Source organism: Hemibagrus wyckioides, unplaced genomic scaffold (genome assembly GCF_019097595.1).
Source record: "Hemibagrus wyckioides isolate EC202008001 unplaced genomic scaffold, SWU_Hwy_1.0 Contig12, whole genome shotgun sequence".
In the NCBI taxonomy this organism is placed as follows: Eukaryota; Metazoa; Chordata; class Actinopteri; order Siluriformes; family Bagridae; genus Hemibagrus; species Hemibagrus wyckioides.
In genome coordinates, this window is record NW_026690772.1 from 228,467 (window position 1) to 243,695 (window position 15,229).

A 15,229-nucleotide genomic window follows, 5' to 3' on the forward strand; every position below is an offset into this window, starting at 1 on the left:
TTGAAGAAAGGGTATAGCCTATATCATTGTGTTATTCATAATCAAATAAATCTACATCTCTGGGGTATGTGAATAGGAACTAGTACTAGTATTGTACTTAGCCCATGATAAACTAACTGACTTTGCCTTCTTGTGAAGAAAGGAGCCACTAGCACCAGTTAGTTTCCTGAGTCCTGTGTGTGTTTTCTCCAGGTTATCCAGTTTCCTATCACCTTCTAAAAACACGACAGTAAGTGGATTGGAGACACAAACAGAATATCATCTAGACAAAAAAATTGTTAAGGAACAGAAACTTTCTCCAACAATTTTCTCAGTTAAAAGAACATTCTCACTATAACCACATTTCACTGACAACCAGAAACTCATATAAATCCATTTTGTATTTATCTAATAGTTATGTTTTGCTACTTAAAGATGTCCTGTGTGACTTCATTAAACAGTTTATTCTGAGTGGCTGAATGAGCAGAATGTTCCACCAATCAGGCATAACATTATGACCACCTGCCTAATATCATGTTGGTCCCCCTTTTCCTGCTAAAACGGCCCTGACCCGTCATACACTGTGTATTCTGACACCTTTCTATCAGAACTCACATTAACTTCTTCAGCAATTTGAGCAACTGTAGCTTGTTTATCAGATTGGACCACATGGACCAGCCTTCGGTCCAACCACTGTTCCTTCCCTGGACCACTTTTGATAGATACTGACCACTGCAGACCGGGAACACCCCACAAGAGCTGCAGTTTTGGAGATGCTCTGATCCAGTCATCTAGCCATCAAAATCTGTCCCTTCTCAAACTCACTCAAATCCTTACACATGTTCATTTTTCCTAGTTCTAACACATCAACTTTAAGGACAAAATGTTCACTTGCTGCCTAATATATCCCACCCACTAACAGGTGCCATGATGAGGAGATCATCAGTGTTATGTCACTGGTCATAATGTTATGCCTGGTCGGTGTATACACTCAATAAATGTAGAGCTGTGAGGCTATTTTGTTTAACATCAGTTCATTAGCACAGTATGTAGTTTTTGTTGGTCATGTACTATACAAAATGCACAGGACTAACACATTAATGAGTAAGAAAATGGAAAGGAGAATCTTTTTCTCTGTTAGCTTTGCTATCACTCTGTCCCTCTTCTCTCTCTGCTCTTTTTCTTGCTTTCACCTAAAGAGCCTGAGCTGCATCTACCAACATAATATAAAGAAAGCATTTCCACAGAATGAATGAATCATGTGTAGTACATTGTCTACAGTCTAGTTGGGTTTCCTGTCACTGTGTGCACCAGAGTAGTACAGTTTAGAGTCTGTCACTGCTGCAGAGGAGATGAACAGATCCACTTTTGTCAAACTTAATGAACAATCATGGATGATGTTGTATGGCTGGTGTTACATGTTCACTAGCTTCATTAATTAGCATCAGAGGCTTTGGTCATAATGCAGGTTTTTGTGAATAGGTTTGCTAGGATTTACTAGGTTTTTGTTTGTTATGAGACACATTGCATGATCACACCAACTATACCTTATAAATAATATCAACAGCTGCTTACTGTCCTAATAAATGATCATTAACTCAGAAATTGGAATAGAAAAGCTATACTTGTATTCAGGCTGTACAGGTAACAAGTTTTTGTTAGCTGATCATTTTAAATTAATATTTGAGTTATTGAGCTACTGTTATAAACAGACATAGCTAATGTTAGCTTGCAAGCTATATTCTCACAGTTATATCAGAGAACAAACAAATCCTGAAATAAATGAATACATAACATTTACTGTTACAAATGAGATATTAAATAACAGTTGCAATATATGCCTTGAGGAATACAAGCTAGCTAGCAAAAATAACTGGAAAATACTAACTGGAAGTCTTACATAGAAACTTTTTGGTTGTTTGTAAAAAGCAGAATTTTTTAATGGCTTTAAAGGCATCAAAGTTTTAAGAACATTTGAAAACAAGAATATAAGATAATGTTACATTTACGAAATTTCTAAGTTTTAACGTTTTGGTAGACCAACATTAACCTGCTCTGTCTAGTCAGCATTATCATCTCAGCTAGTATAACTGTCTCCTCATGGTAACTAGTTAACATTAGCTAAACAATGGTTTCAGTTATACTTAGCATGAAAAGCTAACAGGACATTACTCTTAAAAACTGCTATAGCATAAGAAAATATGATATGCTATTATTCATAATGTTAGCAGAAGCAACTGAATAAACATCATCTAATTAACATGGTGAGCTAACATTAGAGATAATCATAAAGGTTAAGTTTAGCCTTCTTTCCATTTTAATTAACTTTAGAAGAGTCCCCCATTATAGACTGTAATAATGTCATAGATAATTACAGTGGAAATGTGTTCCTGTAGTCAAACTGGTAGATGAAGGTGCTAGCAATGCCAGTAGTCATGGGTGTGAAAGTTCAGATTGAGCCAGCCTCTGAACTTTCAAACCCATGACCACCTAATGAAATGGACCTAATGAAAATTCAATTGTTTATGATTATTGATCACTTCATTTATTAAATATGTTCATGATTTCTTAACTATAAACAGCCTGACAGTAGTTACAGGGTCATTTACATGTTTCAGTGTCTGAAAATCCAGCCTTGTCCAGTCCAGTGGAGTGTACCTCTGAGCAGGGAAATGTTCACATCCAGTGAGTATTCATCACATTAAACCAGCCACCTTTTCATTTATCAATCAAACATTAAATCTAAGTACATTCTTTGTGTGTTTTTGAGACTCTCTACATGCAAAACCTAAGAAAGCTAGAGGTCTAAAATCCAGTGACAGATCCAGGCTCAGTGTCAGGTCAGGGTATAGTGATGGTTCCAGACACAGTGACATGGTCAGGGCACACAGTCAGGCACAGTGTTAGGTCATGATAATATGACACTTTATTAATCTCCTAAAGGGAACTTGTTACAGCAGCAGCATGTAAAATAGACAAAATAGACATGAGACATAATAGTGCCATAATAAAGATGAACAGAATACGACAATAAGACTAATAGTAGACATAATATAGTAGTAAACATGCAGCAAACAAACAAATACACACTTAACATGAGGTATTTAAGAGTATAGTTTGAAGCAAAGGAAAATGTACATTTTTTAATTGCCCATACTATGCCCCAGTAACATCTGATAAAACAATTCTGTTATTGTCATTAAAATAGCATGATGTTTGTGAATATACTATGATTCTTGTGTAGGTGTTATTTTAATCTCTTTTCATTTTTTCCCCACCAGCTGCATGTGTTACCACAAATGTTGTTTGTCTGTGGTTAACTGATATGTTGGTAAAGGGGCTTCTGTGGCTTTATAAATTTAGATATTCCATTGTTATGTTTTTGTAAAGCCTTTCAGTGACTCTGTATCACTGTGCTGCTACTCTAAGAGCACAGAATCTGAGAACTTTAGACCTCTGATAGTGAGTTCAGTAGAGTCTCTGCTGGTTTTCGACTCTAATCGACGATCATCAGGAGTGCTCTGGTCAGATCTTGACCTTGCGCCTTTATACAGTAAAAACTGTGGTGCGCTGTTAGGATATTGTTTGTACCAGTAAAGATAAATGTCATTGCTGCTTGACTCATATGAACATTTCAGAGTAACAGTCTCTGTTTCTTTCCTGACAATGTTGGCATCTTCATCCTTTGGCCAAATTTTATCTGCAGAACTGCCTGGTGTAAGAAGAACATAAAGAAATATATCAGTGAAGTATTTTTTGCAAATCATATGATAAAAAATAAAAAAAAAATGACTAGATTAATACAAATATGGTAATTAATCAATATAATTTATAAACAGATTAAATATCATTGTAATAATTATTATAACAGATGAAAAATAAATGACCTGTAACTAGAGTGAGAATCAGTGGTATGTATCTCACTATGTACAGTAAGTTGTATAGTTGATCCATTTCTGAACACAGCTCTGTGAGGATTCTGTATAATAGTGCTGTATGTGCTGAACTTTACACGTCTCTAGAAGGACACACCCAGGAAGTGATGCTGTTGGAGCATAATTTTACACAGATCATCACTTCACAGTATCAGTGACAGTGAACTGAGTCACTAATACAACACAGAACTATTCCACTGTTGCTGATCAACTTTCTGTGTGATTTGTTTTGGATATTTTTGGATGTTTTATTTACCTTTTGCTCTCTTTTTGATCTTTTGTCTATTTCTGCACCTTAGTTTATTAGTTATTCCTCTTACAGTAAATAAAGTAATTAAAGTTATTTAATTACACATTAAATTAGTGGTGTCTGCATCTACATCTGGAACCAATGTTCCATTTAACTCCAAACTAGTTTCTAAAGTAAGCAAACATAACATTTAAAACTAATCCATTTGACAGTCATGTTGTTTGCATGTATTTTTCAGATTCCATCTAGAATAAACCAAATAAATCAAATGTCACATTAATATTCTAACTTTAATGGTACAAGAATGTCCAGAACAGAGCGTTTACTGGGTTTCTGATCCACAGTGTCCACTGGTTCCATGCAATAATAACCAGTTACACAACAAACTAGCTGTATGAGGAGTTGTTAGTGAAGTGCAGTTTGGGCTTTATTCTACAAACAATACAAAATTAGTTAACCTCTAATATTGTGTCCATTAAAATATTACATTTGATGGTTAAATGATGGTTAATGTGAAAGGATGATGATGATGTGAATGTAAAAGTGTAAATATCTCCATCTTGTGAGAAAAGCATGGCTCTTAAGTTGGTAAAAGGAAAAGAAGAGTAAAGCTCAGTGTAATCACTGCTTGACTCGTATGAACATTTTAGAATAACAGAGTCTGTTCCTTTTCTGACAATGTTGGCATCTTCATCGGTCAGCCCAATTTAATCTGCTAAACTGCCCATTATAAAGAAGAATATAAATAAACTATTTAGTAGAATAACAAGTAAACTCTATGTCACAATTGTTTACTGTGAAAAGTAGCTTCCATCATCTCAGAGAATGTGAGCAGGTTGTGTGGTGCTCTAGTTCTAGACCCACAATAAGATAAGTGACTGCGCCATCTTTTGTTCACTGAAGAGAAAAACCTTAACACACTAATAAATAGTTTTATAATTTAGCAATTTAAAATTTCTCTCTCTCTGTCTCTCTCTCTCTCTCTCTCTTTCACACACACACACAAAGGGATTTAAGGGAGAGACACACTTCAGCAGGTAAAAGATAGTGTAGTGTGTGAACATTATCTGTGAGTGAGCATGTACTGAACACACCCCTATTACACCAATAAACTTATCACATGCAATTACAATTTTGTAGTATGAAAGGTTCAGTGACAACAGCCTATGCAGGATTATAAAGGAAATAAAAGATTTAAACATTGCTTGGTGAAATATGTTTATGGCTTGTTAAAGTTGGGCTGTCAAAATACATAATACTTAAAATAAGTAATTGTTCTTTATTATAACATTGACACAACACCACACTACAAGAAAACACTTTAAGCAGAAGGATTTTAACAGTGTGATAGCACAGTGACACAGCAGGTAGTGTTGCTGCATCACAGCTTCAGGATCCCCAGTTTGATGATGAGTTCAGGTTACTGTCAGTTTGTGTGCAGTTTTGCATCACCTCCAAAATACATGACAGTAGTAAAATTACTAATAAATTCACTATGTGTAAATAAGTATGTGAAAGGGTTTGTGTATGGAGCTCTGCAAAGGACTGACATCTCATTCAGGGTGTTTCCTACCTCATGTGTGGGACAGACTCCATATCACCAATGACCCTGATCAGTAGAGAGAAAGAGAGAATCCCCAAAAGGGCGTGTAACTTTCTCTAAAGCATTGGCAAAACTTCTTTCAATATAACAAAACTGTGTGAAAGTTTTTGTACAGTGCAGCTGGATTTCCTGTCACTGTGGGCTGCAGAGCACAGTAGTATAGAGCAGAGTCTGATACAGCAGCAGAGGAGATGATCAGATACACTTTATTACTCGTTTTATCTGGTTTTATGGACAATCGTGGATGAGGTGGTTGAGCCTCAGTGACATAACTACCGCTTTTATCAGTTAGCAGCAGAAACTCAGGTATTGATCCAGGTTTTTGTCGATACCAGTGGAGACTCTCAACTGATCCAGTATATGTGCAGGACAGTGAGATGTTGCTGCCTTCCATTGAAAATACATTGGTTTGTTCTGGTTTAATGTTATTGTCAGCAGCCTCTGCTATAAAAACAACAACAATATTGTGATATTTTAATCATAAATGACACATTTCACATTGAAAATTGTGTCTTCTTAATTAGTAAAAATAATATTTTGTGTGCAGTGTATATGACTTACCAACATCAGCAAGAGTGAAAAACACCACGAAGAGGAACAACATTGTTTTCCTGAGTGTTTAGTTCAAACCTCTAGCTTTAGAAATGAATGTCAGTGTTACTATTTGATGTACATCTCCACCTCTAGCTCCACCTACTTGTATTTATGTATATTCATGACAACTGTTCTATACTCAATATTTTGACATTATGAGTTTGGATCTCTCTCTCTCTCTATCTCTCTCTCTCTCTCTCTCTCTATCTCTCTTTCTCATTAATAAAATAAGAATATTTTAATGGAGATTGCCACAGATTGCCTTGTTTTTTTTTTCCCACAAGGATGTTGAAAGCAGTCATAAAACTCAACTCTACTGAATTGGTCATAAAGAAAGTCCTACATCATGTCCTATCAGGGGAGTAAACACACAATATGACCTTAAATTTACTTAAATACTTGATTATTAATCACAAGATAATATTTGAAACCAAAATACTTTTATGAAATGATTCTATGACAAAACAGTAGAAAAAATCAGTGCACTAATGAATGAGTTCTAGTCAACCTTGAATGAGGAACCTGTCCTAAGCACACAGTAAACAAATACTGACAGCATATCATTTTTAATAATGAAAACAATCAATCTATTCTATAAACATTAAATCATCATTAAATTACTATATATTGTGGTTGAAAAAAATAATATACACACATTAGGGCATTGTTTGTGTGCTTATTTGTTTGTTGTGATTATAAATAGGACAGTTTGGAGGGTATTTCACTGAGGTAAAGAACAAACCAGCCACTTTTCTGTCTTTGTCTATTTTACTTTGTCATGACCCATTTGATTTTAATATAATTGATAAAGCCATCTGCTTAATAAAGCCACTGTGAAAACATTAGGCATCATCAAAAACACTTTGCAGTTCACAGATTAGTATTGATTCACCCCTAATTATTAACAGTAGTACAGATTTATTATCAAATATAATTAGGATCATCTGTGACTTGGGGCCTGAAACAAAAATCTCACTGAGAAGTTTCCTAAACAATCTTGCTTTCTTTTACAGGTTCCACAGATGCAGGGTCTCAGAGGGTAACAGACATATTCCCAAAACCCACAGCAATTAAGTGCTGAAGTATTCAATCAATGTCAAAAACACACTGGGAAATCAAACTAGAGGACATTCTTATTATTCAAGACTCAAGACCAAAGTAAACCTGCACAGAAACATATGTTGAACACGTCAGATCTCAAGCACAATAAACACAGAAATAACTGTTCATCAAAGAATTAGCATTTATTATCATTATTCCTGTAATAGTATAGCATTTTGGGGTATTTCTAACATGTAAACTTTACACTGTCATTTACTAAGCTAGCTAAAGTCAGTGGGCTAAAAGCTGCCACCACTGGCTATGAGAACTGCCCTTAGTGCTGTGGAGACTGAGTGAACATGTGGCAGCACAGTGAGAGTCTGGAGTGGAGCAACCATTTCCATTTCAACTAGAACTTGTGATTTCAAGTGCTATTTTATAATCTGCCAAATAATGAAGAGTGAAGTATTTAGTTCAGTGTTAAATGAAAAATCAGCATCCTAAATTATTTAAATACATATTGTTATTGAACTTTGTGTTACATTTTTATTACATCAGGGGAATAACAAATTCATTTTTTTGATTAAAGATGAACATTTATTTTTAAAGGATTTCTTCTCTGATTGTTCAACCAATAAGCATTACCAACATATGTAAGAGGATCATTGTTGAAATTCAAAGCAAATCAACACCAGAGTCTGAGAATTAAGAAAGAAAAGTGTATTTGAATGAAACAGGTAAACATCTCCCCCTGCTGAGAAAAACATGCAGCTTGACTTTTTGTACAGTCTGTTTGAGTTTTGTGTCACTGTGGGCTCCATGGTGCAGTAGTACAGTGCAGAGTCTGATACTGCAGCAGGAAAGATCTCCAGATCTACTTTCTTGTTCGTTTTATGAACTTTGGTGGATAGTCGTGGGTCATGTTCAGCTTTAGTGACACTATCTGAGGATTTACGAATTAGCAGCAGAAACTCTGGTTCTGATTGAGGTTTTTGTCGATACCAGTGGAGATAGTAAGCTGAATCATCATATGTGCAGGTCAGTGTGATGTTGCTGCCTTCACTTGAAGATATGATGGTTTGTTCTGGTGTAATGCTGCTGTCAACAGCACCTGCTGTAAAACATTACAACAACATAAACATTTCTACTTTCATTGTGTAAGTTAATTAATCATGTTTAGGTATCAGCTCATTTCCAGCATTCATCTAAAGTTTGTGTATAATATAAATGACTTACCGATGTTTTTAACAACTATGAAAATAAAGAAGAGTAACATGACTGTTGTGTCTCTCTTGCAGTAGGTATAAATGGCAGGATCTCTGTGAAACTTTCTAAACTGTATCTTACCACATCTAGCTCCACCCACTTTTACTTAGTAATAATATTTTTCAGTTCTGGCATTATATGTGCTAAATCCATTGTTTAAACAACAAGCAGTGAATGTTCATAATATATTTTATTGCTTGTTTAAGTCTGTTAAGGCTAAATTTTGATAGATTTAGTGATAATATTAAGCAGTTCACTAGAATGAGAACCTCTTTACTAATTGTTTCCATATTGTTTCTGTAGTATAGTAACTGCATTCAATCATATATTCAGATTAATTTTAATTCACTAGTGAACCTTTGCTTACTTGCGACACGTTCTAATTTTTTTTTTTTATAGTGAATCATTTTTGGCATATGTTTATGCTGGTATTTTTTATTATGTGCACATTTTAGAGGCATACAATACGACAATTCACTGCAGACTTTGGTCCAAGTAAAAGCATGTCTCTTTTGTTCAGTTTGATGAAGGTCCTGCTGTGCTGTTTAGCTGTGAGATGAAGTCATGTGAAGTCACCAGATTACGTCTACAACCCGATAGCAAGCAGTTGGCTAAGTTCTGAATCATCTATATTTTGTTATAATTTGCATAAAATAATACACACTAGTGAGCTACAGCAGCTAGTTAGTCAAGTAGATAAGTAGCACCTTGACATAGCTTCAGCATCCCTGCTTTGATTCTGAGCCACAGATTACTCACTATGTGTAGTTTTGGAGGCTCTCTCCATGGCCACAAGACATGCCAATAGCTGATTTATCTAGATTGCCCCTAGGTGTGAATGAGTGTTTTAGCATGGTGTCCTGTAAGAGGCTTCAATCCAAGGACCCACCCTACTCCCAGCATTCCTGGGATAGGCTCAAGGTTGGAGCTTTGATTTTCAGAGGTTATTTGGTGAAATACACCATGGGATTTGCACCTCCTTGGACCTCTCAAGAAACAAGCTTCCAAATGAGAACCAAGCAGCCGGCACTCCAAGTTTCCATTAGTTTTGTCCCACTCAGTCTATTCCATGTAACATGTTAACAATATAGGAAGGGCTCATCTGGGATCTCTCACACCCAAAGTGAGAATCATAACTCTAGTCAAATGAGCCAGATTGCCCTGGACAGGGAAGTTGTGCACTGATGCAATTTCATTGTACCCTGCAAATGTACATCTTCCTGTTCTATGGGCTCATGATAAACTTTTCAGTTGACGACTATTGTAATAATTTCACTAACTCCATTTTGTTGGAAAGGAGACATCAACAAGCAGTGTTCTTGGGGATGTGCCCAAAGAACAGAAAGGAATGAAAGGAAGCCAATATTAAGTGGCAGGAACTTGGTTCATTTCGTGAAAATAGTCAACATTAACTAAATACAAATTAATTTCTTTTCATTAAGTAGCACTGGTTTCAGTAGAAATAAAAATACTTACACAAATAGTGACAATGTGCAAAGCTTCATGTACATGTACATTCTCAGTACTTTTTCCACACCTGTGATATGGTGTATTCCAGTGGTGGGCTGTGCATTTCACACCTAGGCCTTCACTGGTGTCGTTCCTGAATTAATCCTCCTCTATACCATCATTATGACGCCACGGCAATAGATACTAATCAACCGTTAAATAGCAAAGTATATATTCTCTGATTATCCAATCAAAGGACGGGAAATTGCTGACATAATCGTATGCCTGCTAGATGGACCCAATGACGCCAACTCGAAATCTGATTGGTTAATTTAACCATTTCATTGCCATTTATTTTAAGCTATGGGCGCCTGCACTATTTATTCTTAAGGCCTTAAGGCAGATTTCTTTCACCCTGGCAACACATGATGTCAGCCACTGGCTGAAATATGATTGGATAAATACTCTTATCATAAATATACACTACTGGAAGCAGCACAACCAAGAGAAAAGCTATGAAGTTTAGAGAATAGACAACTGTGAATAATTTAATACACATTCATGGAAAAATATATTAAATATATTAAAATGCAAGTCAGTGATTCAGATCACTGCTGTTTAGGCCAGCAGAGAAGGCCTTGCTGACACTGATAACCCACCACTGGTGTATTCCCTCCTTATGCCTAGTGTGTCCATGATTCTGGAGCCTTTATTTAGGAAGATCAGTGAATGAACCCATTGTGGAATTCATGTAATGATACACATGAAAATACATATTGTAATTAGTCATATTAACATGTTTGTGTTACAGCCTGGGAATTTTGTTCTGTTGGCAAAATTTCCCATCTTCTGATTAGGTCAGTAAAACATTTTAAAACTTTATCTACTGCCATCTGTACAGAGTGTGTAAGCTCTTCTCTCTGGCAATACAGGTCCATCACAGACATAATTAAACTGAACAAAGTGTGACATTTATTGAATGAGAAACGCAGCATAACCAGTTTTTAGACATCTTTAGGCAGACTGACTGCATTTACTGTCATGGACTGCTGGACAGTTCCCTGTCAGGACACCAGAGGGCGGTCTGGCAGGGTTTAATTATGTTCCCATGTGTTTTTGTTAACGTTGTATGCACCCTACCGCCCCACCGCTGCACACCTGTTCCTTACTTTTCAATGACTTTATCAGTACCTACTGCTTCTGATTCAGTATCTTCTGCTCGGCCACTGATACAGTACACATTGATCAGTATAAGTGTGTAGTATAAATACAATATTGATATTCTTCATCTGTCATGTTGACATGGTGACCTGCAACTGCAAATCTGTAACAGTCTGCCAGTTAGAGCACCTGAACTTATTTTAATGATATTTATGGCTTTTGTCTGCATTTTGATGACATTTGGAAGTCCAAGACAATGGAGGCACCAGACAAGGGCTTTTTTTAAATCAAAATACATAAGTATCATAATCATCAAGCACACTGCATAAAATTTACCTCAGGTTTGATTCCCTGACTCCCCTGTCCTCCACAAAACCTTTAAGAGAACAATGGGGAAAATGCCATTGGGATATTTTCTGCAAGGTTGACAATGTTACTTTGGGACACCTTTGAAAATATTATTCTCCTTCCCTAGATTATACTACACCTCTTAAATTAGACACTTCTGAATGTTGTGAATCCCCAAACAAGTTGTACAATATTGTGCCTCTTAGAATACATGACAAATCCTAATTTGTGTTTGTACATATACATGAATGAAAATTCATTCGAATTAATCATGGGGAAAAACTGCAGCAAAGTACAATGAATTAAATTTTAAACAGTACACACCAGCAACAAGTGACACAGTGCCTCTTTATTTTATTCTCTTTCTTCAGCTGCATATGTTACCACAAATGTCTTTTGTGTCTGTGGTTAACTGATAAGTTGCTAAAGGAAGTATCTTTGATATTAAACGTTGAACTTCAAATGAATTATTTCATAGGTTTTTGTACAGTCTCTCAGTGACTCTGTATCACTGTGCTACTACTGTAAGAGCACAGTGATAGAGTGCAGAATCTGAGATCTGCAGATGTTTGATAGTAAGTTCAGTAGAGTCTGGGGATGTTTCTGTATTGAATCGAGAGCCAGAGGGGTTGTGCTGAACTGAACTTGCTGACTTTGCACCTTTATACAGTAAAAACTGTGGTGCGCTGTTAGGATATTGTCTGTACCAGTAAAGCAGAATGCTACCACTGCTTGATTCATATGAACATCTCAGAGTAACAGGGTCTGTTTCCTTCCCCACAACGTTGATATCTTTGTCCTTCGGCCAAATTTTATCAGCAGAACTGCCTGTTGTATTGAAAAATGATTAATAAAAATATAATACAAATATCGAAATTAATTAATGAATTAATTAATATTGAATTAATTCTATGAATATTAGTTAATTCCATTAATTAATTGATGAACTGATGAAAATTACCTGTAACTAGAGTGAGAATCAGTGGTATGTATCTCACTATGTACAGTAAGTTGTATAGTTGATCCATTTCTGAACACAGCTCTGTGAGGATTCTGTATAATAGTGCTGTATGTGCTGAACTTTACACGTCTCTAGAAGGACACACCCAGGAAGTGATGCTGCTGTAGTGTAGAGTCATTAATATGGCTGTGTTGTATTTTAAGATTCATCATCTATACCATACTATAAGCCTTTATCTGTTTGTGTGTTTTTTTAATTATTTGTACATTTATAAATAATTATGATAATTTCCTATGATAAAAATCATAGGAAACTGGATCCAATCTCTCATAAGTAAATTTGCTGTGTCTGTTCCCAAAAGGTAATTAAATTCAGTTCACTTCATTTTCATTCATATCACTTTTAACAATAGACACTGTCTCAATGCAGCTTTACCGAAATACAGAAATTCAGAATAGAAATTACAAAGTTGAAAATTAACTTTACCCCTAATGAGCAACTCTGAGGCAACAGCGGCAAGAAAAAACTCTGTGAGACGATATGAGGAAGACTCAAATGTGAACCCATCCTCATCTGGGTGATACCAGAGAGTGTAATTATGAATAAATTACCTTCTAATTGTATATTATCAAACATTAAAAGCAGCAGAGGAGATGATCAGATCCACTTGTTTAGTTTTATCATCAACTTTAGCAGACAGACGTGGTGGCATAGGGATTTACCTTTTACCCTCCTTTCTGAAAAGATCAATGATAACTTACCTAATGAAAGCCACAGACACATGAATATAACAGTGAACATGATGAATGGTGTTAGTAAAATGACAATATTCTGAGGTCTTTCTGTACCCTATTATATTAATATTTCAGAGGTTCATGTCTCCACAAAGTGTGACATTCTCCATCCCGCTCCCTGTATTCCAGAGATAGGCTCCAGGTTGGAGCTTTAATTTTCAGAGGTAATTACAGTGGGATTTGAACCTCCTTGGACCTCTGGAGAAACAAGCTTCCAAGCGAGAACCAAGCCGGCAGGGCAAGTTTCCATTAGTTTTATCCCAACCACTCTATTCCATGAAAAACCAGGGCTCGTCCGGGATTTGAACCCGGGACCTCTCGCACCCTAAGCGAGAATCATACCTCTAGACCAACGAGCCAGGTCGTCCCTGTTACCTTGATGTGCGCCAATGAAGGTTCACTGTACTCTGTAACTGTATGACCTTCTTGCTCATATGGACTGGGGTCCGAGTAAAAGGAACTCGGTTACACAAAGTCAAGTTAACAATAAAGCGAGGCTCCTGTGGGATTCAAACCTTTTTGGAATCCAGATGCTAAGTGTGAACCAAGTAAGCAGCTCTTGCCATTGGGCCAAATATATCATTTACAGGGTTGTTACTGTAGTCTTAGATTTCTGTTCTTGGTGAACAGGAATGAAACCCGATGTGGTCTTTAGCTGTTGTAGCTCATCTACCTCAAGAATTGATTATGGGGCACTATTTCAGTAGAGCTTATTTATTTCCTGATTGTGTGATGGAAACTGTGTTTTTATTTTCCACAATTCTTATTCTTAGTTATACATACTTTCAGGTATCCTGTAATTCTCAAAAATATATTAAACACCCTGCAAAGACACACATGATGAACACATTAAATAGCATGCTCAGTAAAATAAACAAACAAACAAACATAAAATAAAAATAAATCAGATCAGCTGCTTGTCAAAAGAGTTGTACAATATGCACATTTTTATTCCTAGAACATAATCAAATTCCAGCATGTGATCTTTACACTGTCATTAAGTAAATAAACCATCAAACCTGCCACTATTGTTTATGAGAACTGCACTTAATACTGCAGAGGGAGTGAACATGTGGCTTCTTCAAACACACACCTAACTTTTCTATCTGTATTTGGATTCACTTAGAATGTTTTGTCTATTCAATTCAAATAAAGTATTCATATATGGTTATATACATACATTTCTATTGGATCAATAATCAGAATGCTGATGTTATGCATAGCTTCCAGTCTTTTCTTCTTATTGTGATTCTTTAACACTTTCATGTTTGAGGTCTCTGTAGGTTTTTGGACAGTGAAGTTGACTTTCCTGTCACTGTGGGCTGTAAGGCGCAGTAGTACAGAGCAGAGTCTGATACTGAAGCAGGCGAGATCTCCAAATCCACACGCTTCAGACTCTTATGAACTTTAGCAGACAAATGAGGATGAGGAGTATCACCTGTCTGATTCCCTCCCGATTCCGTCAATAGAACGAGGAATTCTGGTGCTGCATTGGAATATTGTCGATACCACTGTAGATTGTTCATAGAAACAGTGTATTTATAATCACAGGAGAGTGTAACTGCTTGCTCCTCTTTACCATAGACAGCAGAAGATGTTGGAGTAATGCTGTCCTGTGTGCTCTCACCTGAAGAGGACATTTATTTCAGAATATTATCATTTTATATTATACAGTATACATACAGTACATGCTTACAATCTAAAACACTCACACATGGAAACATTTCTTTACTAGTTATAAAACATTTAAACATGATATATGGGGATATATAAAATATAAGCTTACCTATGAACATGGGAAAAAACAGAAACATACAGAAAACCATCATGTTTTAATTTCCTCTGTTC

General features: G+C 36.0%; 1 non-coding gene across 1 annotated transcript; it reads right to left on the bottom strand.

The window, feature by feature from the left end:
- Nucleotides 1-13,668: 13,668 nt before the first annotated feature.
- trnap-agg (transfer RNA proline (anticodon AGG)) lies at nt 13,669-13,740 on the bottom strand. The gene has a single exon. It is a non-coding gene; the product is annotated as a tRNA-Pro (tRNA).
- Between the last annotated feature and the right edge of the window lie 1,489 nt (nt 13,741-15,229).